Source organism: Papio anubis, chromosome 17 (assembly GCF_008728515.1).
Source record: "Papio anubis isolate 15944 chromosome 17, Panubis1.0, whole genome shotgun sequence".
NCBI lineage: Eukaryota > Metazoa > Chordata > Mammalia > Primates > Cercopithecidae > Papio > Papio anubis.
The window spans coordinates 18,018,170-18,041,728 of NC_044992.1; the positions used below are offsets into that span (position 1 = coordinate 18,018,170).

A 23,559-nucleotide genomic window follows, 5' to 3' on the forward strand; every position below is an offset into this window, starting at 1 on the left:
CCCTGAAAAAAAAATTTTTTTTTTTGAGACAGAGTTTTGCTTTTACTGCCTGCACTAGAGTGCAGTGGCATGACTTCAGCTCACTGCAACCTCCGCCTCCCTGTGTCTACTAAAAATACAAAAATTGGTCAGGCATGGTGGCGCACACCTGTAGTCCCAGCTACTTGGGAGGATGAGGTAGGAGAATCACTTGAACCTGGGAAGTGGAGATTGTAGTGAGCAGAGATCATGCCACTGCACTCCAGCCTGGGTGACAGAGGGAGACTCTGTCTCAGACAAAAAAAAAAGAAGAGAAAAGAAAGTGAAGAAACAGGCCAGGCATGGTGTTTCACACCTGTAATCCCAGCTACTCAGGAGGCTGAGGTGGGAGGATCACTTGAGTCCTGGAAGTCAAGGTTATAGTGAGCTATGATCACACCATTGCACTCTTGCCTCTGAGGACAGAGCGAGACTTTGTCTGGAAAAAAAGAAAATGCGAATGAAGAAACATGGATTCATGAACATCTATGAATATTTGGTTTGAAAAGGTGAGGCCATGGTGTTTGCACTGAGATCATGGCCCCTCGTGCCCTTCCTCTCAGCTCAGTGAGGCTGAGACTCCACTCTGGACAGCTGCAGGCAAGAACATGGGGTCCCCTGCTGCCTCCAGACCAAGGAAACAGGGCTCCCTCTGCCCCCAGCTCCCAATAGGAGGTTTTCTTTTTTTCTTTTTTTTTTTTTTTGAGACGGAGTCTCGCTCTGTCGCCCAGGCTGGAGTGCAGTGGCCGGATCTCAGCTCACTGCAAGCTCCGCCTCCCGGGTTTACGCCATTCTCCTGCCTCAGCCTCCCGAGTAGCTGGGACTACAGGCGCCCGCCACCTCGCCCGGCTAGTTTTTTGTATTTTTTAGTAGAGACGGGGTTTCACCATGTTAGCCAGGATGGTCTCGATCTCCTGACCTTGTGATCCGCCCGTCTCGGCCTCCCAAAGTGCTGGGATTATAGGCTTGAGCCACCGCGCCCGGCCAGGAGGTTTTCATTCCAGGAAGAACAGGACATCAATTTCCTATTCTACCCCCAGCCATCTGTTGCTGAGACTAAGTCCTGGGTGAGTGCAGCCAAGAGTTGGGGGCCTCCTTCTTGCACCCGGCCCCGCTCATGGAACAGAGGCTCTGCCTTGGGTGCAGTGTGCTGCGGGTGCTGGGGCCCTGATCACTCCGGCCCTGGCTTATGTGGAAGTGACTCCATACCAGGAGAGGCAAACTTCGAGGACCTCGGCCATTGCCCCCACTCCCACCAAGTCCTCAGCCCCTAGCGCAGGGTGTCACTCAGAGAGAAGCTTTCCAAAGTCTCCACCCCCAGCTCCAGGGCCCTGGCTCCGAGAAAGATTTTTGCCTGATGAAGAAACAGGCCATAAAGAAGACTTCCCAATCTCTTCCCAAAGCAACTGACCTCATTTGCTACAGAGAATGAAGGAATTCAAAGCAAAAGTTGCTTTTGTTTTGATTTTGGTTAGGTTTGTTTGAGAGTGCAGTGACTCAATCTCCGCTCACTGCAACCTCCACCTCCTGGGTTCAAGCGATTTTCCTGCCTTGGCCTCCCGAGTAGCTGGGATTACAGGTGCCTGCCACCACACCCAGCTAATTTTTTTTTTCAATTTTTAGTAGAGACGGGGTTTCACTGTGTTGACCAGGCTGGTCTTGAACTCCTGACCTCAGGTGATCCGCCCACCTCAGCCTCCCAAAATGCTGGGATTACAGGCATGAGCCACCGCACCCGGCCCAAAAGGTGCTTTTGAGAATAGTAGAGATTACAGTGAGAGATAATTGGGAGAAGATTCAAGACACAAGCTGAATTCTAGGCTGCTCCTTTGCAGGAGAGAACAGGGAGTAGCACCAGTAGAAGGAGCCCTCCCAAAGTCAGAACAAATAACAGACATGGACCTCACACACTATTCCTTCCAAGGAGCCAGACTTGATAGGATCAGTGTGTACAGCGGGGCATTACAGGAAATTATAAAGCAATCCATCGGCAACTTGTAGAGCTTATTTCAACCAAGCAAGGATTAAAACAAAGAAAGAAGGGCTGGGTGCAGTGGTTCACGCCTAAAATCCCAACACTTTGGGAGGCTGAGGTGGGTACATCATGAGGTCAGTTCAAGACCAGCCTGGCCAACATGGTCAAACCCCATCTCTACTAAAAAAAAAAAAAATACCTGTAATCCCAGCTACTCGGGAGGCTGAGGCAGAGGATTGCTTGAACCCAGGAGGCAGAGGGTGCAGTGAGCTGAGATTGCACCACTACACTCCAGCCTGGGCGACAGAGTGAGACTCGGTCTCAAAAAAAAAAAAAAGAAAGAAAGAAAAAAGAAAAGAAAATTTGCATAGCTTAACAGCTGGGTATGGTCATGGGGAAAGAGGAAGAGAGCCTTCGAAAACCACTGTCATCCCAGGGTAACTGCAGGCATACTCAAAGCTGGGCCCCCCTGAGAACGACCTTAGAAGCTGAACATCATAGGGAAGAAATAGACTTCACTAAAATAATCCAGCCAGTCACTAAACAAATAAACAAGAAAATAATAATAAGAAGCCCAGGGCAGGGGAGACTCATACCCAGAATTGCTACAATGTATTATTTAAATGTCCTGTTTCCAACAAAAAAAATATGAAGCATGCAAAAAATTTAAAAAACAGGAAAGCATGACCCATAGATTGGGGGGAAATGCAGGCAAAGGAAACTGCCTGTGAGAGGCCACATGTTGATTTATCAGAAAAAGACTTTAAAGTAGCCATTATACACATGTTCATAAAACCAAAGGAAACCACAACTAAATAAAGGAATGTATGATGACGGTGTTTCATCAAACAGAGAATACCAATAAAAAGACAGAAATTGGGCCGGGTGCGGTGGCTCAAGCCTGTAATCCCAGCACTTTGGGAGGCCGAGACAGGCGGATCACGAGGTCAGGAGATCGAGACCATCCTGGATAACACGGTGAAACCCCATCTCTACTAAAAATACAAAAAATTAGCCGGTCGTGGTGGTAGGGGCCTGTAGTCCCAGCTACTCGGGAGGTTGAGGCAGGAGAATGGCGTGAACCTGGGAGGCGGAGCTTGCAGTGAGCCGAGATCGCGCCATGCATTCCAGCCTGGGCGACAGAGCAAGACTCTGTCTCAAAAAAAAAAAAAAAAAGATAGAAATTGCTGGGCACAGTGGCTCACGACTGTAATCCCAGCACTTTGGGAGGCCGAGGCGGGTGTATCATGAGGTCAGGAGTTCAAGACCAGCCTGGCCAACATGGTGAAACCCTGTTTCTACTAAAGATTACAAAAAAAAAAAAAAATTAACTGGGTATGGTGGTGCATGCCTGTAATCCCAGCTACTCGGGAGGCTGAGGCAGGAGAATCTCTTGAACCTGGGAAGCAGAGGTTGCAGTGAGCTGAGATCGCACCACTGCACTCCAACCTGGGCAACAGGGTGAGACTCTGTCTCAAAAAAAAAAATCGAAATTATAAAAAAAGAACCAAATGGAAATTATGAAGTTGAAAAGTATAGTAACTAAAATAGCTGGGTGCAGTGGCTCACACCTGTAACCCCAGCATTTTGGGAGGCTGAAGCAGGTGTATCACCTGAGGTCAGGAGTTCGAGACCAGCCTGACCAACGTGGTGAAATCCCATCTCTACTAAAAATACAAAATTAGCCAGGCATGGTGGCAGGGGCCTATAATCCCAGCTACTCGGGAGGCTGAGGCAGGAGAATCGCTTGAATCCGGGAGACAGAGGTTGCAGTGAGCCAAGATCATGTCATTGCACTCTAGCTTGGGCGACAAGATCAAAACTCCGTCTCAAAAAAAAAAAAAAAAAAAGAAAAGAAAAGAAAAAAAAAGTGTAGTAACTGAAATAAAACATTCACTAAAGGGATTCACCAGCTGATTTCAAATTCACATGGAATTGCAAAGGATCTAGAATGGCCAAAACAATCTTGATAAAGAAAAAAAAAAAATGACTGAGTGTGTAGCTCGCGCCTGTAATCCCAGTACTTGGAAAGCCCAGGCGGGAGAATCACTTGAGCCCAAGAAGTCAAGGCTACAGTGAGCAGAGATCTCATCACTACCCTCCAGGCTGGGCCACAGAGCAAGACCCTGTCTCAAAGAATAAAAACCAGAAACAACCAACAAACAAATAACAATAATTAAATAAAAACAAAAAACGTAGGGGTACATTTTCATGCCTTGTATTTGGCAATGGAACCTTTGATATGATACTCAAAACACAAGCAATAAAAGGATAAATTGTATTTTATCAAAATTAAAACTTCTGCTCATCAAAGGACACTTTCAAGACAATGAAAAGACAACCTACAGAATGGAAGAAAATATTTGTAAATAATAAATCTGGTGAGGGTTTCATATCCAGAATATACAAGAACTCGTAGAATTCAATACTAGAACACAAACAACCCAATTAAAAATGGGCAAAGGATCTTAAAAGACTTTTCCCCAAAGAAGGTATGCAAATGGCTCACAGCTCCTGAAAGATACTCAACCTCATCCATCATTAGGGAAATGCAAGTCGAACCCACAAGGACACACCCCTCACATCCCTAGGATGACTATTAAGCCAAGCCTACTGTCTTGATGACCCCGGCCCCTGTCTGCTGCCTGCCCATGTTGGTCCCTGAGGTCCATTGAGTGGACTCATTGTTGGCTCCTGGCCCTACCAAGCTGGGCCCTGGAATACCTTGGTGTCGCTAGAGTGAAAAGACTCATTAATTATGGACAGCCAGATCCTTCCAGGGCTAAGAGACCTGCCAGGGTGGCCCCACCTTGTCCCTAACTTTGGATTCTAAAAAGGAAGCCCTGGCTGGGCGCGGTGGCTCATGCCTGTAATCCCAGCACTTTGGGAGGCCGAGACAGGAGAATCACCTGAGGTCAGGAGTTCAAGACCAGCCTAGCTAACATGGTGAAATCCCATTTCTACTAAAAAAAAATACAAAAAATTAGCCAGGCATGGTGGCACGAATCTGTAATCCCAGCTACTTGGGAGGCTGAGGCAGGAGACTTGCTTGAACCCGGGTAGCAGAGGTTGCGGTGAGCCAAGATTGTGCCACTGCACTCCGGTCTGGGGGACAGAGCGAGATTCCATCTCAAAAAAAAAAAAAAATGGAAGCCCTGAGTTCTGCCCAGTTTTGCCCTTTGAGTGTGAGCAGGAGATCCCACTATTACCCAAGCCCGGCTGTTCTGGGTATGGGGCACAGTGGGGATCACAGCTCAGGAACCACTCCCACAGCCCCAAGAGCCTCCCCAACCCCACCAAGTCCACCTTTGACCTCTTCTCTGAGCTCCAGATGCCTCTTGGGCGCCATCCCCTGGACGTTTATCAGATGTACAACAGCCCAGATAAAACTCATCATTGCAGGGCGTGGTGACTCACTGGGCACGCATGACAAATAAAATGTTTTTTAAAGTATCTGTAGGCCGGACACGCTGGCTCATGCCTTTAATCCTAGCACTTTGGGAGGCCGAGGCGGGCAGATCATGAGGTCAGGAGATCGAGACTTTCCTGGCCAACATGGTGAAACCCCGTCTCTACTAAAAATACAAAATATTAACCAGGCATGTTGGCACGCACATGTAGTCCCAGCTACTTGGGAGGCTGAGGCAGGAGAATCGCTTGAACCCAGGAGGTGGAGGTTGCAGTGAGCTGAGATCGTGTCACTGCACTCCAGCTTCGGCTACATAGCAAGTCTCCATCTCAAAAAAACAAACAAACACACACCACATTTTATTGGGGCTGGGCTTGGTGGCTCACGCCTATAATCCTAGCACTTTGGGAGGCCAAGGCGGGTGGATCACCTGAGGTGGGGAGTTGGAGACCAGCCTCGCCAGCATGGAGAAACCCTGTCTCTACTAAAAATACAAAATTAGCCAGGCATGGTGGTGCATGCCTGTAATCCCAGCTACTCGGGAAGCTGAGGCAGGAGAATTGCTTGAACCCAGGAGGCGGAGGTTGTGGTGAGCTGAGATCGTGCCATTACACTCCAGCCTGGGCAACAAGAGCGAAACTCCGTCTCAAAAAATAAAAAAAAATTGTGGTTGGGCATGGTGACTCAGGCTCACACCTGTAATCCTAGAACTTTAGGAGGCCGAGGTAGGAGGATTGCTTGAGGCCAGGAGTTCAAGACTAGTCTGGGCAACACAGCAAGATTCCCATCTCTACAGAAAAGTAAATTTTAAAAAATTATGACATTTTGAGCTCCTTGATGAAAAAAAATCAAAAAGAGAGAAATGCAAGCCTGTAGTTCCAACTAGTCAGGGTGCTGAGGTGGGAGGATCTCCTGAGCCCAAGAGTTCAAGGCTGCAGTGAGTTGTGAACATGCCACTGCTCTACAGCCTAAGATATGGGAAAATCAAGAGTGTTTTTCTTTTCTTTCTTTTCCTGCTGTCATTGTATGAAATAGTCTATAGGTTTCCATTATATCCAGTTATAGAGGGTGTTACTGAGTTACGGATTTTCTGCCTGCTGGATCTGTCCGTTTCTGATAGAGGGACATTGAAGTCACCAATTATAATAGTTTCTCCTTGCAGTACTATCCCTTTTTGCCTCACATATTTTCATGTTCTGTTGTTAGGATCATACAGGTTAAGGATTGTTATGTCTTCTTTGAGCATTGACTCCTTAATAATTATATAATGCCCTGTCTTTATCTCTGATGACTTTTTCTTTTCTTTTCTTTTCTTTTTGTTTTTGAGACAGGGTCTCTGTCAACCAGGCTGGAGTGCAGTGATCTCGGCTCAGTGCAACCTCTGACACTCACGCTCAAGCGATTCCCATGCCTCAGTCTGCAGAGTAGCTGGGATTACAGGCGAGCGCCACCACGCCCCACTAATTTTTGTATTTTTAGTAAAGACAGGGTTTCATCGTGTTGGCCAGGCTGGTCTCGAACTCCTGGCCTCAGGTGATCTGCCTGCCTTGGCCTCCCAAAGTGTTGGAATTACAAGTGTGAGCCACTGTGCCTGGCCTATTCCTGATGACTTTCCTTGCTCTGAAGTCTGCACTGTCTGAAATTCATATAGAGACTCCTGCTGTCTTTTGATTAGTGTTGGCATAGTAGATCTTTCTTTATCCATTCGCTTTTAATACATACGTCTTTAGAGTGTAGTTTTTGTAAGCAACATACAGTTACGTCTTGGTTTTTGCTCTACTCTGACAATCTCTGTCTTTTACTTGGTTCATTTGGACCATCGATACGCAAAAGGATGTTGATATAATTGGATTAATAGCTGCCTTTTTTTGTTTTTACTGTTTTCTATTTGTTTTCTTTGTTTCTATTTTTGTCTTCCACTCTTTTTCTGCCTCTTGTAGTGTTTTGTCTTCGGGGTTTTTCTTTTTTTCTTTTCTTTTACTTTTTTTTTTCTTTTTTTTTTTGGAGACAGAGTCTCCCAGGCTGGAGTGCAGTGACACAGTCTGGGCTCACTGCACCCTCTGCCTCACCCAGGCCATTCTCCTGCTTCAGCTTCCTAAGTAGCTGGGACAACAGGCACGCACTGCCAAACCCGGGTAAGTTTTGTATTTTTAGTAGAGACAGGGTTTCACCGTGTTGGCCAGGATGTTCTTTATCTTCTGACCTCATGATCCGCCCACCTCAGTCTCCCAAAGTGCTGGGATTGCAGGCATGAGTTACCGCACCTAGCCTATTTTTTTTTCTTTTTTTTCTTTTTTTAGATGGTATCTCGCTCTTGTTGCCCAGGCAGCAGTGCAATGGCAAGATGTGTGCTCACTGCAACCTCCACCTCCTGGGTTCAAGCAATTCTCCTGCCTCAGCCTTCTGAATAGCTGGAATTCCAGGAGCCCGCCACCACGCCCAGCTAATTTTTTGTATTTTTAGTAGAGACGGAGGTTTCACCATGTTGGCCAGGCTGGTGTCGAACTCCTGACCTCAGGTGATCCACCCACCTCAGCCTCCCAAAGTGGTGAGATTACACGCATGAGCCACCACGCTCGACCCTAAAAGTATTTTTTTATAGAGATGGATCTCCCTCTGTGGCCCAGGCTGGTCTCAAACCCCTGATCTCAAGTGACTGCCTGCCTCAGCTGCCCAAGTAGCAGGGATTACAGGCACAAGCCACCGCCCCCAGCTCTATTTAGGAACATCTTAGTTCCAAGTTTTGGCAATTATGGATAAGGCTGCTATAAACATATGTGTGCAGGCTTGTGTGGACATACGTTTTCAACTCATTTGGGTAGACACCAAGAGCTACATTCCAGCCTGGGCAACAAGAGCGAAACTCCATCTCAAAAAGAAAAAAAAAAGAACAGAAATTAGGCCGGGCATGATGGCTTGTGCCTATAATCCCAGCACTTTGGGAGGCCAAGGCAGGCAGATGACTTGAGATCCGGAGTTCAAGACCAGCCTGGCCAACATGGCGAAACCCTGTCTCTACTAAAACTACAAAAATTAGCCAGGCGTGGTGGTGCATGCCTGTAATCCCAGCTACTCAGGAGGCTGAGGCACAAGAATCACTCCAACCCAGGAGGCAGAGGTTGCAGTGAGCCCAGATTATGCCACTGCACTCCAGCCTGGGTGATGAAGTGAAACTCTGTCCAAAAAAAAAAAAAAAAAAAAAAAAGATTATCTCACAGTTCTGAAGGCTCAAAGTCAGGAATCAAAGTGTTGAAGTCTCGAAGGGGAATCCTTCCTTGACTCCTCCAGTGTCTGGAGGCTACTGGCCATCCCGGTGTTACCAAAACACCAGGGGTTCCATCTAGGGCCTGCTGCTCACCTCACAGAAAGCCAATCACTGAAACAACAATTATTGCCAAGGAAGAAGGCTTTAATCAGGCGCTACAGCTGAGGGGATGGGAGGGATTTACCCCAGGAATGCAGGGGGTGGTTCAACATAAGAAAATCTATTAAAGTCATATACTGCATTAGTAGAACAAAGGGAAAAACACAGTCATAGCAGCTGACACAGAAAAAGCATCTAAGAAATTCTAACATTTCATGATTAAAACACAGAGAAAACTATGAAACGAGGGGATTTGCCTCAACATGATAAAAGGTATTTGTGAAAAACCCACAGTTATCATCATACTTAATGCTGAAAGACTAAAAGCTTCCCCCTAAGATCAGGAACAAGACACAGAGGTTCACTTTTACCACTGCTACTCGATGTTTTTTTGTTTTGTTTTGTTTGTTTTGTTTTGTTTTTGAGAGGGAGTCTTGCCTGTAATCCCAGCACTTTGGGAGGCCGAGGCGGGCGGATCACAAGGTCAGGAGATCGAGACCACGGTGAAACCCCGTCTCTACTAAAAATACAAAAAATTAGCCGGGCGCGGTTGTGGGCACCTGTAGTCCCAGCTATTCGGGAGGCTGAGCCAGGAGAATGGCGGGAACCCGGGAGGGGGAGCTTGCAGTGAGCCAAGATCGCGCCACTGCGCTCCAGCCTGGGCGACAGAGCGAGACTCCGTCTAAAAAAAAAAAAAAAGAGAGGGAATCTTGCTCTGTCACCCAGGCTGGAATGCAGTGGCGCGATCTTGGCTCACTGCAGCCTCTGCCTCCCAGGTTCAAGCAATTCTCCTGCCTCAGCCTCCCTAGTAGCTGGGACTATAGGTGCGTACTGCCATGCCCAGCTAATTTTTGTATTTTTAGTAGAGACGGGGTTTCACCATGTTAGCCAGGATGGTCTTGATCTCCTGACTTCGTATCTGCCCACCTTGGCCTCCCAAAGTGCTGGGATTACAGGTGTGAGCCACCGCACCTGGCCTAGTCAACATTTTACTAGAAGTTGTAGCCAGAGCCTTTAGGTAAGAAAAAGCAATAAAAGGCATCAAATTGGGAAAGAAGAAATAAAACCATCTCTATAAATACAGAAAATCCCAAAGAATACACACACACAAATTACTAGAGCTAATAAGCAAATTCAGCAAAATTTGACAGGTGTGAGCCACTGTGCCTGGACCAGTTGTGTTTCTATGCACTACCAAGAAACAATTCAAAAATGTAATTAAGAAAACCGCTGGGCGGGGTAGCTCACACCTGTAGTCCCACACTTTGAGAGGCCTAGGCGGGGGGATCCCTTGAGCCCAGAAGTTCAAGACTTTCCTGGGCAATGTGGTGAAACCCCCTCCCTACAGAAAATACAAAAAGTAGCCGAGCGTGATGGCATGTGCCTGTAATCCCAGCTACTCAGGAGGCTGACGTGGGAGGATCACCTGAGCCCTGGAGGTCAAGGCTGCAGTGAGCCGTCACGTCATGCATCATTGCACTCCAGCCTGAAAAAGGAGTGACATTCTGCAACATGTTACAACGTGAATGAACCTTGAAAACAAATATAAGTGAAATAAGCCAGACACAAAAAGACAATATTGCATATTTCCACTTACAGAGGTACCTACAAGAATCAAATTCATAGAGATGGAAAGTAGAAGAGTGCTTACAAGGGTCTGGGCAGAGGGAGGAAAGGGAAGTTTGTTTTTTGGGTAGAGTTTCAGTTTGGGATGTCGAAAAAGTTCTGGAGATAAATAATGGCGATGGTTACATACCAATGGCTACATGAATGTACTTAATGCCCCTGAATTGTATGTGTGAGAAATGGTTAAGATGGTACGTTTTACGTCTATTTTATACCATCCCCCCTAAAAAAATTATTTTTAAGAGTCAAGATCTCACTCTGTCTTCCAGGCTGGGGTACAGTGGAGCAATCAAAGCTCACTGCAGCTTCGAATTCAGCCAGCTTCCCTGGCGCAACCGATCATCCCGCTTCAGCGTCCGGAGTAGCTGGGTCTACAGGCGGTGCCACCACACCCAGCTCATTTTTAATTTACTTCATTTTATTTATTTATTTATTTATTTATTTATTTATTTATTTATTTATTTTTGAGGTGGAGTTTTGCTCTTATTGCCCAGACTGGAGTGCAATGGCGCAGTCTCGGCTCACCGCAACCTCTGCCTCCCGGCTTCAAGCGATTCTCCTGCCTCCGCCTCCTAAGTAGCTGAGATTACAGACATGCACCACCAACGCCCAGCTAATTTTGTATTTTTAGCAGAGACGGTGTTTCTCCACCTTGGTCAGGCTGGTCTGGAACTCCCGACCTCAGGTGACCCGCCCGCCTTGGCCTTCCAAAGTGCTGGGATGACAGGCGTGAGCCACCGCGCCCAGCCTGATTTTTACTTTTATTATTATTTTTGTTTTCCCCTTGGTAGGGACTGGATTCCGCTACGTTGCCTGGGCTGGTCTCCAACTCACAGAACAAAGGATCCTCCCGCCTGGGCCTGGGCGTGGGAGCCCAGAACGCTGAGATTACCGGATTACAGGCGGGCGCAGCACACCAGGAACAAACACGTCCCGCTTTAAAAGTTCACGTTTGTCATTAAACATTCCTTAAATTAAATTAATTTAGCTTAATTTAAATACATTTTTAAAACAATTTTTAAAAATTACATTTCCACCTAAAACATTAATTATTATTATTATTATTATTTTTTTTTTTTTTTTTTTTTTTCGAGACGGAGTCTCACTCTGTCGCCCAGGCTGGAGTGCAGTGGCTGGATCTCAGCTCACTGCAAGCTCCGCCTCCCAGGTTCACGCCATTCTCCTGCCTCAGCCTCCTGAGTAGCTGGGACTACAGGCGCCCGCCACCTCGCCCAGCTAATTTTTTGTATTTTTTTTAGTAGAGACGGGGTTTCACCGTGTTCGCCAGGATGGTTTCGATCTCCTGACCTCGTGATCCGCCCGTCTCGGCCTCCTAAAGTGCTGGGATTACAGGCTTGAGCCACCGCGCCCGGCCAATTTAAATTAATTTTTGAAACAAATTTTTAAAATTAAGTTTCCACCTGAAACATTAATATGTGTCGTTAAGTGATGATATTGGAAAAGAAGTTATTGCCAAACTATTTTCCTATTTATTTCCTAATGGAATCGGAAATAGCGAAAGTATCTCGCCATCAGTTAAAAGTGTGTGGCGGACGTGGACCCAGCAGAGGCTGAATGTGGGGGATTAAGACTATACTTTCAGGGATCATTTTTATAGTTTGTTAGTAGGGAAGTTTTTCTAGACGTGTAGAGCATCCAAAGTCAGGAGGAAGAGGCGTAGTGTTCTCTCCTGAGCGTGAAGTGGGGGTTTTTGGTGTTGCCATTGATGATCGTTCTTCTCTCCACTTTGGAGAGTAAGAGGGAGAGGGCGTGGTCTGAGTGGTTTCTTATCTTAGTGATGTAAGGACGGATGATGGTTTAGTAAGTTCTGTGTTTTTATTTTGGTGGTGGTAAACCTGGCATTTTATCTTAGTGATTTTAAAATCTTAATCTTGACAGAGGGGATTCTGTGATATATTCTACCTGTTTTTCCATTTCTTCTCACCCACTGCCTCCTCTGCTCTCGCTTTTTTTTTTTTTTTTTTTCTTTTTTTTTTTTTCTCCCCCAACAACCCTAGATGGAGTCTCACTCTGTCGCTCAGTTGCTCAGGCTCGAGTGCAGTGGCGCGATCTCGGCTTACTGCATCTTCTGCCTCCTGGATTCAAGGCGATTTTCCTACTTCAGCCTCCTGAGTAGCTGGGATTACAGGCGCGCACCACCACACCTGGCTAACTTTTTGTATTTTTAGTAGAGACGGAGTTTCACCATATTGGCCAAGCTGGTCTCGAACTCCTGACCTCGTGATCCCCCAGCCTCGGCCTCCCAAAGTGATGGGACTACAGGCATGAGCCACAGTGCCCGACGTGCCTCCATTTTTTTCTCTCTCTTTTTTTTTTTTGGAATCGGTAGCATTTGATAGCAGTAGGAGTCTATCTGAGTTTCCCCAGTTTGTCTGCTGTTCCTGTGTTTTAAGCAATGCGATACAGCCAACAGTGTAGTTGGCTCTCCTTAAAGAGACTTACAAAGGAAAGCAATTTAACATATTTCTAATCACTCTTGGGTGCTATGCTTACTTCTTTTATGTTTCTTTAGTAAAATAAAAAGCAGCTTTTCTTTTTTTTCAGACGGAGTCTCGCTTGGTCCCCCAGGCTGGAGTGCAGTGGTGCCATCTTGGCTCACTGCAACCACCGCCTCGCAGATTCAAGTGATTCTCCTGCCTTAGCCTCCGGAATAACTGGGACTATAGGCGCATGCCCACCACTCCCGGCTGATTTTTGTATTTTTGGAAGAGATGAGTTTCACCACGTTGGCCAGGCTGGTCTCAAACTCCCGACCTCAAGTGATCCACCTGTCTCGACTTCCCAGAGTGCTGGGATTACAGGCATGAGCCACAGTGCCCAGCCTACAGATACTTTAAAAAACATTGTATTTGTCACGCCTGTAATCCCATCACTTTGGGAGGCCAAGGCGGGTGGATGACGAAGTCAGGAGATCGAGACTTTCCTGGCCAGCATGGTGAAACCCCGTCTCTACTAAAAATACAAAAAATTAGCCGGGCATGTTGGCACGCGCCTGTAATCCCAGCTACTTGGATGCTGAGGCAGGAGAATCGCTTGAACCCAGGAGGCAGAGGTTGCAGTGAGCCGAGATCATGCCACTGCACTCCCGCCTGGGCTACAGAGCAAGACTCCATCTCAAAAAACAAAACAAAAAAAAACAAAACACACACACACACACACACACACACATTTATTTGGGCCAGGCTCGGTGGCTCACGCCTGTAATCCCAGCACTTTGGGAGGCCAAGGCGGGTGGATCACCTGAGGTTGGGAGTTGGAGACCAGCCTCATCTCTACTAAAAATACAAAATTAGCCAGGCTTGGTGGCACATGCCTGTAATCGCAGCTATTCGGGAAGCTGAGGCAGGAGAATCGCTTGAACCCGGGAGGCGGAGTTTGTGGTGAGCTGAGATTAAACCATTACACTCCAGCCTGGGCAACAAGAGCGAAACTCCGTCTCAAACAATTAAAAAAACAAAAAACTGTGGTTTGGCATGGTGACTCAGGCTCACACCTGTAATCCTAGAACTTTGGGAGGCCGAGGTAGGAGGATTGCTTGAGGCCAGGAGTTCAAGACTAGTCTGGGCAACACAGCAAGATCCCATCTCTACAGAAAAGTAAAATTTAAAAAATTATGACATTTTGAGCTGCATGATGAAAAAAATTAAAAAAAGAAAGAAAGGAAGACAATTGGCCAGGTGCACACTTGTAGTTCTAACTAGTCAGGGTGCTGAGGTGGGAGGATCTCCTGAGCCCAGGAGTTCAAGGCTGCAGTGAGCTGTGATCGTGCCACTGATCTGCAGCCTAAGATACAGGAAAAACAAGTGTTTTTCTTTTCTTTCTTTTTCTGCTGTCATTGTATGAAATAGTCTATAGGTTTCCATTATATCCAGTTATAGAGGGTGTTACTGAGTTACGGATTTTCTGCCTGCTGGATCTGTCTGCTTCTGATAGAGGGACATTGAAGTCACCAATTATAATAGTTTCTCCTTGCAGTGCTATCGCTTTTTGCTTCACATATTTTGATGTCCTGTTGTTAGGATCATACATGTTAAGGATTGTTATGTCTTCTTTGAGCATTGACTCCTTAATAATTATGTAATGCCCTGTCCTTATCCTGGATGACTTTCTTTTCTTTTCTCTTTTTTTTCTGAGATGGAGTCTCGCTCTGTTTCCCAGGCTGGAGTACAGTGGCTGGATCTCAGCTCACTGCAAGCTCTGCCTCCTGGGTTCACGCCCTTCTCCTGCCTCAGCCTCCGGAGTAGCTGGGACTACAGGCGCCTGCCACCATGCCCGGCTAATTTTTTGCATTTTTAGTAGAGATGGGGTTTCACCGTGTTAGCCAGGATGGTGTTGATCTCCTGACCTCGTGATCTGCCCGCCTCCATTCCCAAAGTGCTGGGATTACAGGCGTGAGCCACCGTGCCTGGCCTTTTCTTTTCTTTTTGAGACAGGGTCTCTGTCAACCAGGCTGGAGTGCAGTGATCTTGGCTCAGTGCAACCTCTGCCTCCCACGCTCAAGTGATTCCCGTGCCTCAGCCTGCAGAGTAGCTGGGATTACAGGCAAGTGCCACCACGCCCCACTAATTTTTGTGTTTTTAGTAAAGACAGGGTTTCATCGTGTTGGCCAGGCTGGTCTCGAACTCCTGGCCTCAGGTGATCTGCCTGTCTTGGTCTCCCAAAGTGCTGGGATTACCGGTGTAAGCCAGTGTGCCTGGCCTATTCCTGATGACTTTCCTTGCTCTGAAGTCTGTACTGTCTGAAATTCATATAGAGACTCCTGCTTTCTCTTGATTAGTGTTAGCATAGTAGATCTTTCTTTATCCATTAATACATACGTCTTTAAAGTGTAGTTCTTGTAAGTAACATATAGTTATGTCTTGGTTTTTGCTCTACTCTGAAAATCTCTGTATTTTAATTGGTTCATTTGGACCATCGATATGCAAAGGGATGTTGATATAATTGGATTAATAGCTGCCTAGTTTTGTTTTTACTGTTTTCTATTTGTTGCCATTGTTTCTATTTTTGTATTTTTGTCTTCCACTCTTTTTCTGCCTCTTGTAGTGTTTTGTCTTTGGTGTTTTTCTTTTCTTTTCTTTTCTTTCTTTCTTTTTTTTTTTTTTTTGAGACAAAGTCTTGCTCTGTCAAGCAGGCTGGAATGCAGTGGCACAATCATGGTTTATTGTAGCCTCAAGCTCCTGGGATCAAGCAATCCTACCATCTTGGCCTCCCAAGTAGCTGGGACCACAGTTGTGCACCACCGTGCCTGGCTAATTTTTTTAAAATTTAATTTTTTGTAGAGACAGGGTCTACTATGTTGCCCAGGCTGGTCTCAAACTCCTGGGCTCAAGTGATCCTTCTGTCTCAGCCTCTCAAGTAACTGGGACTACAGTCACATGCCACCATGCCCAGCTAATTTTTTTATTTTTTGTAGAGATAGGATCTTGCAGTGCTGTTCAGGCTGGTCTCAAACTCCTGGCCTCAAGCGATCCTCCCGTCTCAGCCTCCCACAGCACTGGGATTACAGGTGTGAGCCGCTATGCCCAGTCATAAATAAAATATGTTTTAGAGTATCTGTGTCCACTGATAAGGGTGTAGTCACTTCTTCCCTCACCCGCTCCTATAAGTGCCGAGGATTCCACTGCACTGACCCAGGGAATGTTGTGCCCTCAGGGAATGTTGAGGCCTAGCAGATGTTAAACAACATATGACACACCTAAGTATTTCATTGGACTTACAGTACACAGGTGGCTCTTGGTTTGATTTTCTTCTGACTTTATTTCTCTCACTCCTGCCTCTCAGAGTAAAAGATTTGCTGCTTATCTTTGCTGTCCATGGGCTGTGGGCTGCTGGGCTGAAAGAAGGTACCACTTAAAAGGGAAATCTTCTTGCTCTTATAAAAATTCTAATGTAACTCACTTAAGGTGAAGAGGTCGATGATGACAAGAGTAAGGAGAGCAGGCAAAGCTTTCTCAGGACAGAGAGAAGATGGGGTACCAGGATTAGATTTTCAACCTATTAGGAAAAAAAAAAAAATACCAGTGATTTATACAAGAAAAGAGTTTATTTCTCTCTCCCATAACAAAATCTGGGGGTAGACACTCCAAGACCAGTCTTGGACCTTGACTGTCTCCCATGCCACACTCCCATGCCACACACTCCCATGCTGGTCTTGGTGACAGGCTCCTAAAACATGGAATGTGGCTGGTGGGAACAGTGGCTCATGCCTGTAATCCCAACACTTTGGGAGGCTAAGGCAGGCAGATCACTTGAGGTCAGGAGTTCGAGACCAGCCTGGCCAACATGGCGAAACCCTGTCTCTACCAAACCTACAAAAATTAGTCAGGCGTGGTGGCACACGCCTGTAGTCCCAGCTACTCAGGAGGCTGAGGGACAAGAATCGCTTGAACCCGGGAGGCAGAGGTTGCAGTGAGCCGAGATCGCACCACTGCACTCCAGCCTGGGTGTCAGAGTGAGACTTTGTCTCAAACAAACAAACAAACAAACACACAAAAAAACACAAAGAAATGGAATGCGGTCAGGCGCGATGGTGCACCCCTGTAATCCCAGCACTTTGGGAGGCTGAGGCTTGTGGATCGTTTGAGCTCAGGAGTTCGAGACCAGTCTGGGCAACATGGTGAGATCCTGTCTCTACAAAAAATGCAACAAATCAGCCAGGCACGATGGAGCATGCCTGTACTCCCAGCTACTTGAGAGGCTGAGGTAGGAGGACCTCTTGAGCCTGGGAAGTCGAGGCCGCAGTGAGCCAAGATTGCACCCCTGCATTTCAGCCTGGGCAACAGAGACCCTGTCTTTTAAAATAAATTTTAAAATAAAACTTTTAAATAAAGAAACAAGGAAGTTGATTTTTGTACTGTGTAAGATAAGGATCCAATTTGTTCTGCATGTGGGTATACAATTTTACCAATACCATCTATTGCCACTTTGTCCTTGAAGAGACAGTCCTTGGTCCCTTTGTCGAGAATCAATTGGCCATAACTGTTTGGGTTTATTTCTGGGAGAGTGAGATCCTGTCTCAAAAGAAAGAGTGAAAGAAAGGGAAAGAACAAGCAAAGAAAAGAAAAGAGAAGAAAGAAAGAGAGAGAGAGAAAGAAAGGGAGAGAAAGAGAGAGAGGAAGGAAGGAAGGAAGGAAAGGAAGGAAGGAAGGAAGGAAGGAAGGAAGGAAGGAAGGAAGGAAGGAAGGGAAGGAAGGAAGGAAGGAAGGAAGGAAGGAAGGAAGGAAGGAAGGAAGGAAGGAAGGAAGGAAGGAAGGGAAGGAAGGAAGGAAGGAAGGGGAAACGAAAGGAAAGGGAAGGAGAGGAAGAAATGGAATGCAAAAGAAGCGGAGCACTGCGGGAACTCTGCATAAGAAGGCCATGAGCAGGTCCACTCTCTCTGGAAAATCCCTACTCTTTGGAACTCCTTGCCACCATCCCTGTGAGGAGGGCCAGGCCACACACACAGGCTACCTGAAAGCCCCACTGAGGTCTCAGCTGACAGACAGACAGCATCCGCCATCAGACATGGGAGTAGTCTTCACTTGTGATCTCCATCTCTGCCCTCCATCTGAGAGTAACCACAAGGAAGACCCGAGGCAGGCACCATCTAGCTGAGCCGAGGCAATCACCAGAACCAAGAGACGTAATAAACAATTAATGATAATTTTACACCACAAGTTATGACTCAGGGACATTTCCTAAAGAAAAAAAAAAAAAACCTTAAGTTTGGGGTGGTTCATTAAGTGGCAGCACGTAACAGCTGTGTTCTATCCTGTCTCCCAGAATTCCCTGACAGGATTAAGACCCAGTTACCTGTAGCAGTAATTTACTTAATAACAATGCCATTTGGTGACTATTTCCCCCATCCTACTCCCTTATCACTATTTCTTTTTCTTTTTTTTTTTTTTTTGAGACGGAGTCTCGCTCTGTCACCCAGGCTGGAGTGCAGTGGCCGGATCTCAGCTCACTGCAAGCTCCGCCTCCCGGGTTTACGCCATTCTCCTGCCTCAGCCTCCCGATTAGCTGGGACTGCAGGCGCCCGCCACCTCACCCGGCTAGTTTTTTGTATTTTTTAGTAGAGACGGGGTTTCACGGGGTTAGCCAGGATGGTCTCGATCTCCTGACCTCGTGATCCGCCCGTCTCAGCCTCCCAAAGTGCTGGGATTACAGGCTTGAGCCACCGCGCCCGGCCTCCTTATCACTATTTCTTAAGGTCATCTCCCAGCCGGGCGAGGTGGCTGACGCCTGTAATCCCAGCACTTTGGAAGTCCAAGGTGGGCGGATCATGAGGTCAGGAGATCCAGACCATCCTAACTAACATGGTGAAACCCCGTCTCTACTAAAAATATAAAAATTAGCCAGGAGTGGTGGTGCTCTCCTGTAGTCCCAGCTACTTGGGAGGCTCAGGCAGGAGAATTGCTTGAACCCAGGAGGTAGAGGTAGCAGTGAGCCAAGATTGTGCCACTGCACTCCAGCCAGGGTGACAGAGCCAGACTCTGTCTCAAAAAAATAAAAATAAAAATAATAGTGATAATAATTTTTCACTATTTTTTCAAAAATCCATTTTAACTGGGCATCCTGTTTTTGCTTGTTCGTTTGCTGGTTTGTTTTGAGACAGAGTCTCACTCTGTTGCCCAAGCTGGAGTGCAGTGGTGTGATCTCAGCTCACTGAAAGTTCTACCTCCCGAGTTCATGCCATTTTTCTGCCTCAGCCTCCCAAGCAGCTGGGACTACAGGTGCCCACCACCACACCCAGCTAATTTTTTGTATTTTTAGTAGAGACGGGGTTTCACTGTGTTAGCCAGGGTGATCTCGATCTCGTGACCTCGTGATCCGCCTGCCTCAGCCTCCCAAAGTGCTGGGATTACAGGCGTGAGCCACCGCGCCCGGCCATCCTGTGTTTTTGAGGTGTGAAGCAGTAGGCATGGATAGGAAGTATGTGGCTGGCAGTTGCTGCTGGCTGCCAGCTAGAAGCTTAGCTGGGGCTGTTAGCCCAGGGCCTCAGTTCTCTGCATGGGTCTTTCTGCGTTGCTTCTTGGGCTTCCTCCCAACATGGTGGCTCATTTCCAGAAGGAGCATCCCAAATGATAGCAATCAGAAGCTGCTAGTCCTCTTGAGGTCTTAACTCGGAAGTCCCAGAACACTGCTTCTGGTGCATTCTAGTCGGGGTGCATTCCAGGGGTGAAAAGAGCCACAGGGCCAGGCCAGATGCAAGGGGAGGAGAAATAGGCTTCACCTCCGGATGTGGGAGTGGTGGAGTGTACAGGGCGCGGAGAATTTCTTGGTGGCCACCTCAGTAGATAATCAGCTATAGTGGGAAGGCAATTTCCTTCTTCATTCACTTTCATTCTGTGGATTATGCCCAGATAAAATATCTGCACAGTGTTAGGGCTTTCTGAATTTTGCACTCAGTTTTTTCAATTATGGAGTGGGACCGATTAGTGAGCTATAAAGTTAGTATACTGAATCCAAACTATTTTTTTAAAAAACTTCTTTTGAAGGCCAGACGCGGTGGTTCACGCCTGTAATCCCAGCACTTTGGGAGGCTGAGGCGGGCAGATCACGAGGTCAGGAGATCGAGACCATTCTGGCTAACACGGTGAAACTCCATCTTTACTAAAAACACAAAAAATTAGCCGGGCGTGGTCACGGGCGCCTGTAGTCCCAGCTATTCAGGAGTCTGAGGCAGGAGAATGGCGTGAACCCGGAAGGCGAAGCTTGCAGTGAGCCAAATTGCGCCACTGCACTCCAGCCTGGGCGACAGAGCAAAACTCCCTCTCAAAAACAAAAACAAACAATTTCTTTTTAATTTGCAAATTAAATCTGGACATGCACAAAAGTGGAAGGTATGAGCCATGAGCCCTCACTACCACCACTCAGCCTCGACCCCCATCTGTTTGTTTGTTTTTTTTTTTTTGAGATGGAGTCTCGCTCTATCGCCCAGGCTGGAATGCAATGGCCGGATCTCAGCTCACTGCAAGCTCCGCCTCCCGGGTTTACGCCATTCTCCTGCCTCAGCCTCCGGAGTAGCTGGTACTACAGGCGCCCGCCACCTCGTCCGGCTAGTTTTTTGTATTTTTTAGTAGAGACGGGGTTTCACGGGGTTAGCCAGGATGGTCTCGATCTCCTGACCTCGTGATCCGCCCGTCTCGGCCTCCCAAAGTGCTGGGATTACAGGCTTGAGCTACCGCGCCCGGCCTCCCCACCTGTTTTTATACTTCTTGCCTCTACCCACCTTTGAGTGCTTTAAAAAATAAAAATAAATAGATGGAAAAACAGAGAATAGAAAATATCAGAAAAGGAAGAATGTTACTTTGTGAAAAATTGTGTCTACTGAGTTGGAATATGAAACATGTTTGCAAAACTGTCCTCACACTTTGCTAAAATACACTTTGCTAGAACAAAGCACTCACCCTGCACAGCCTCTGTGGGGAAGCATCCAACAGCATTTAATAACATTGTTTTGTTTTCATCCTATTCACTTTCATTGTTATTGGCTATGAAAGTGACACAAAATTTCCAGTTAAAAGTAGCAATAGATAGTTCCCCTTTAAGTACAAGTATTGACCAGGTGTGGGCGCTCACGCCTGTAATCCCAGGAACGCTGGGAGGCTGAGGCAGGAGGATGGCTTGAGTCCAAAAGTTTAAGACCAGCCTCGGCAACATACCAAGACCCTGTGTCTCTACAAAAAATACATCAATTAGCTGGGAGTGGTGGCACAAGCCTGTAGTCCCAGCTACTCGGGAGGCCGAGGCAGAGGATTGCTTGAGCCCAGGAGGCGGAGGTTGCAGTGAACCGAGATTGCACCACTGCAGTCCAGCCTGGAGGACAGAGCGAGACCCTATCTCAACAAATACACAAACACCCCCCCCCATCTATTTATAGAATCTAAAAATTTTAAGTTTTATTAGGTAGTTATAGTTGAGGGAGGGTGTGGTGAAAACACGAGAGTGGCCGCAGCCCAGTCCCACCACAGTCTGCGGAGCCGCTGTCTGTCCCGGCTCCTGGCCGATCTGCGGCAGATCCCGTCATTTCTGCCTCGGTCTCTGCTCTATGGGTACCGGTGCGTGGGTGGGTCAGTCTCTCTCTTGCGTTCTGTGTCTGTGTGGCCTGGGCGCTGGCGGGTGTGGAGTGGCCCTGCCTCAGGCCGTCCTTAGCACATCCCCCGCGAGGACCCCTCATTCGCTTCTGGGACCGGAAGGCGACTGTAGTTCCGGGAGCCGCCGCAAGAGGGCAGAGGGGGCCATAGGATGGGGCTCTGCCCGTTGGGGCTGCCTTGGGATGTGACTAAGAAACCGGGCAGCCCTGGGAGGAACCGCACTTCCAGCGCCCCAGACACAGATTCGAACCCGGGCTCCATTCCTAGGTTAAGGCTCTTAATCCTACCACCTTCAAAATGGGTTACTGTAAGCATTAAAGAATGTGAATATAAGGTACCTAGTTTGTGAACCTGTTTTTCCCATTTGGTTGGGGAACTGTGGACCTCCCACAGGGGCTGCGACCATTTAATAAGTCATACAATTTCAGGAATGTTTATTTCCCTAGTGCCTGGTACTGAGAGCAGTAAGCAAGGGAATGACATGATTAGAAAATGAAATAGAAGGAAAAGGAGGAGGGGGAGTGGAAGAGGAGGGGGAAGAGGGAAAAAAAATATGATAAAATGCACTTAAAAAAATCCAGGGGCCGGCCGGGCGCGGTGGCTCAAGCCTGTAATCCCAGCACTTTGGGAGGCCGAGATGGGTGGATCACGAGGTCAGGAGATCGAGACCATCCTGGCTAACACAGTGAAACCCCATCTCTACTAAAAAATACAAAAAACTAGCCGGGCGAGGTGGCGGGCGCCTGTAGTCCCAGCTACTCGGGAGGCTGAGGCAGGAGAATGGCGTGAACCCGGGAGGCGGAGCTTGCAGTGAGCTGAGATCCAGCCACTGCACTCCAGCCTGGGCGACAGAGCGAGACTCCGTCTCAAAAAAAAAAAAAAAAAAAAAATCCAGGGGCCAGACATGGTGGCTCACACCTGTAATTCCAGCGCTTCGGGATGCTGAGGTGGAAGGATTACCTGAAGTCAGGAGATCAAGACCAGCCTGGGCAACATAGTGAAATCCTGCCTCTACAATAAATAAATAAATAAATAAGTAAATAAATAAATAAGTCAGGTATGGTGTCGAGCACCTCTGGTCTCAGCTACTTGAGGCTGAGGTGGGAGGATGACTCGAGCCCAGGAGTTTGAGGCCGCACTAGGCAGTGATCATGCCACTGCACTCCAGCCTGGGTGACAGAGCAAGACTCTTATCTCTGGAAGAACAAACAAACAAACAAACGAACAAACTATTATCCTACCCCTCATCAATAACTACACTGGGTTTTTGGGTTTTCATATATGGATTTGTGGTCTTTTTCTCACAACAAACTCAAACATCCAAATATAAATTTATGAATATTTGCTCACAAACTCAGAAGTGCAAGAAATGTCACACTAATTCATTAAATTTTAAAATATTTAAGTACTTGTTTCATAAACATGCTCAACAGAAAAAATCCAAGCCACTTATAGAAAGTATACAGAAAAGGCCAGGCGCGGTGGCTCACACCTGTAATCCCAGAACTTTGGGAGGCCGAGGTGGGTGGATCACGAGGTCAGGAGATCGAGATCATCCTGGCTAACACAGTGAAACCCCATCTCTCTAAAAATACGAAAATATTAGCCGGGCATGGTGGTGGGCAACTGTAGTCCCAGCTACTCCAGAGGCTGAGGCAGGAGAATGGCATGAACCCAGGAGGCGGAGCTTGCAGTGAGCCGAGATCGCGCCACTGCACTCCAGCCTGGGTGACAAAGTGAAACTCCATCTCAAAAAAAAAGTATACAGAAAAAAAGAAATAAATCTCCCCCTATCTGTGCGGTTTTATATTTCATGAATATCATCACAGAATTCTCTCCACACAGCCTCAATCTATCTATCCATCTATATAGGATGAACGAACGGATGGACAGGTAAGTTTTTCAGGTTTTTGAGACTGGGTCTGGCTCTGTTACCCAGGCTGGGAGGCAGTGGTATGATCTCCGCTCAGTGCAACCTCCACCTCCTGGGCTCAAGCCATTTTCCCACCTCAGCCTCCCAAGTAGCTGGGACTACAGATGCGTGCCACCATGCTTGGCTAATTGCTTT

General features: G+C 47.2%; 1 pseudogene; it reads left to right on the plus strand.

Annotated features, from left to right (window-relative positions):
- The first annotated feature begins 11,979 nt into the window (after positions 1–11,979).
- Positions 11,980–12,176, plus strand: LOC116271187 (annotated as a pseudogene).
- The last annotated feature ends 11,383 nt before the right edge of the window (positions 12,177–23,559 follow it).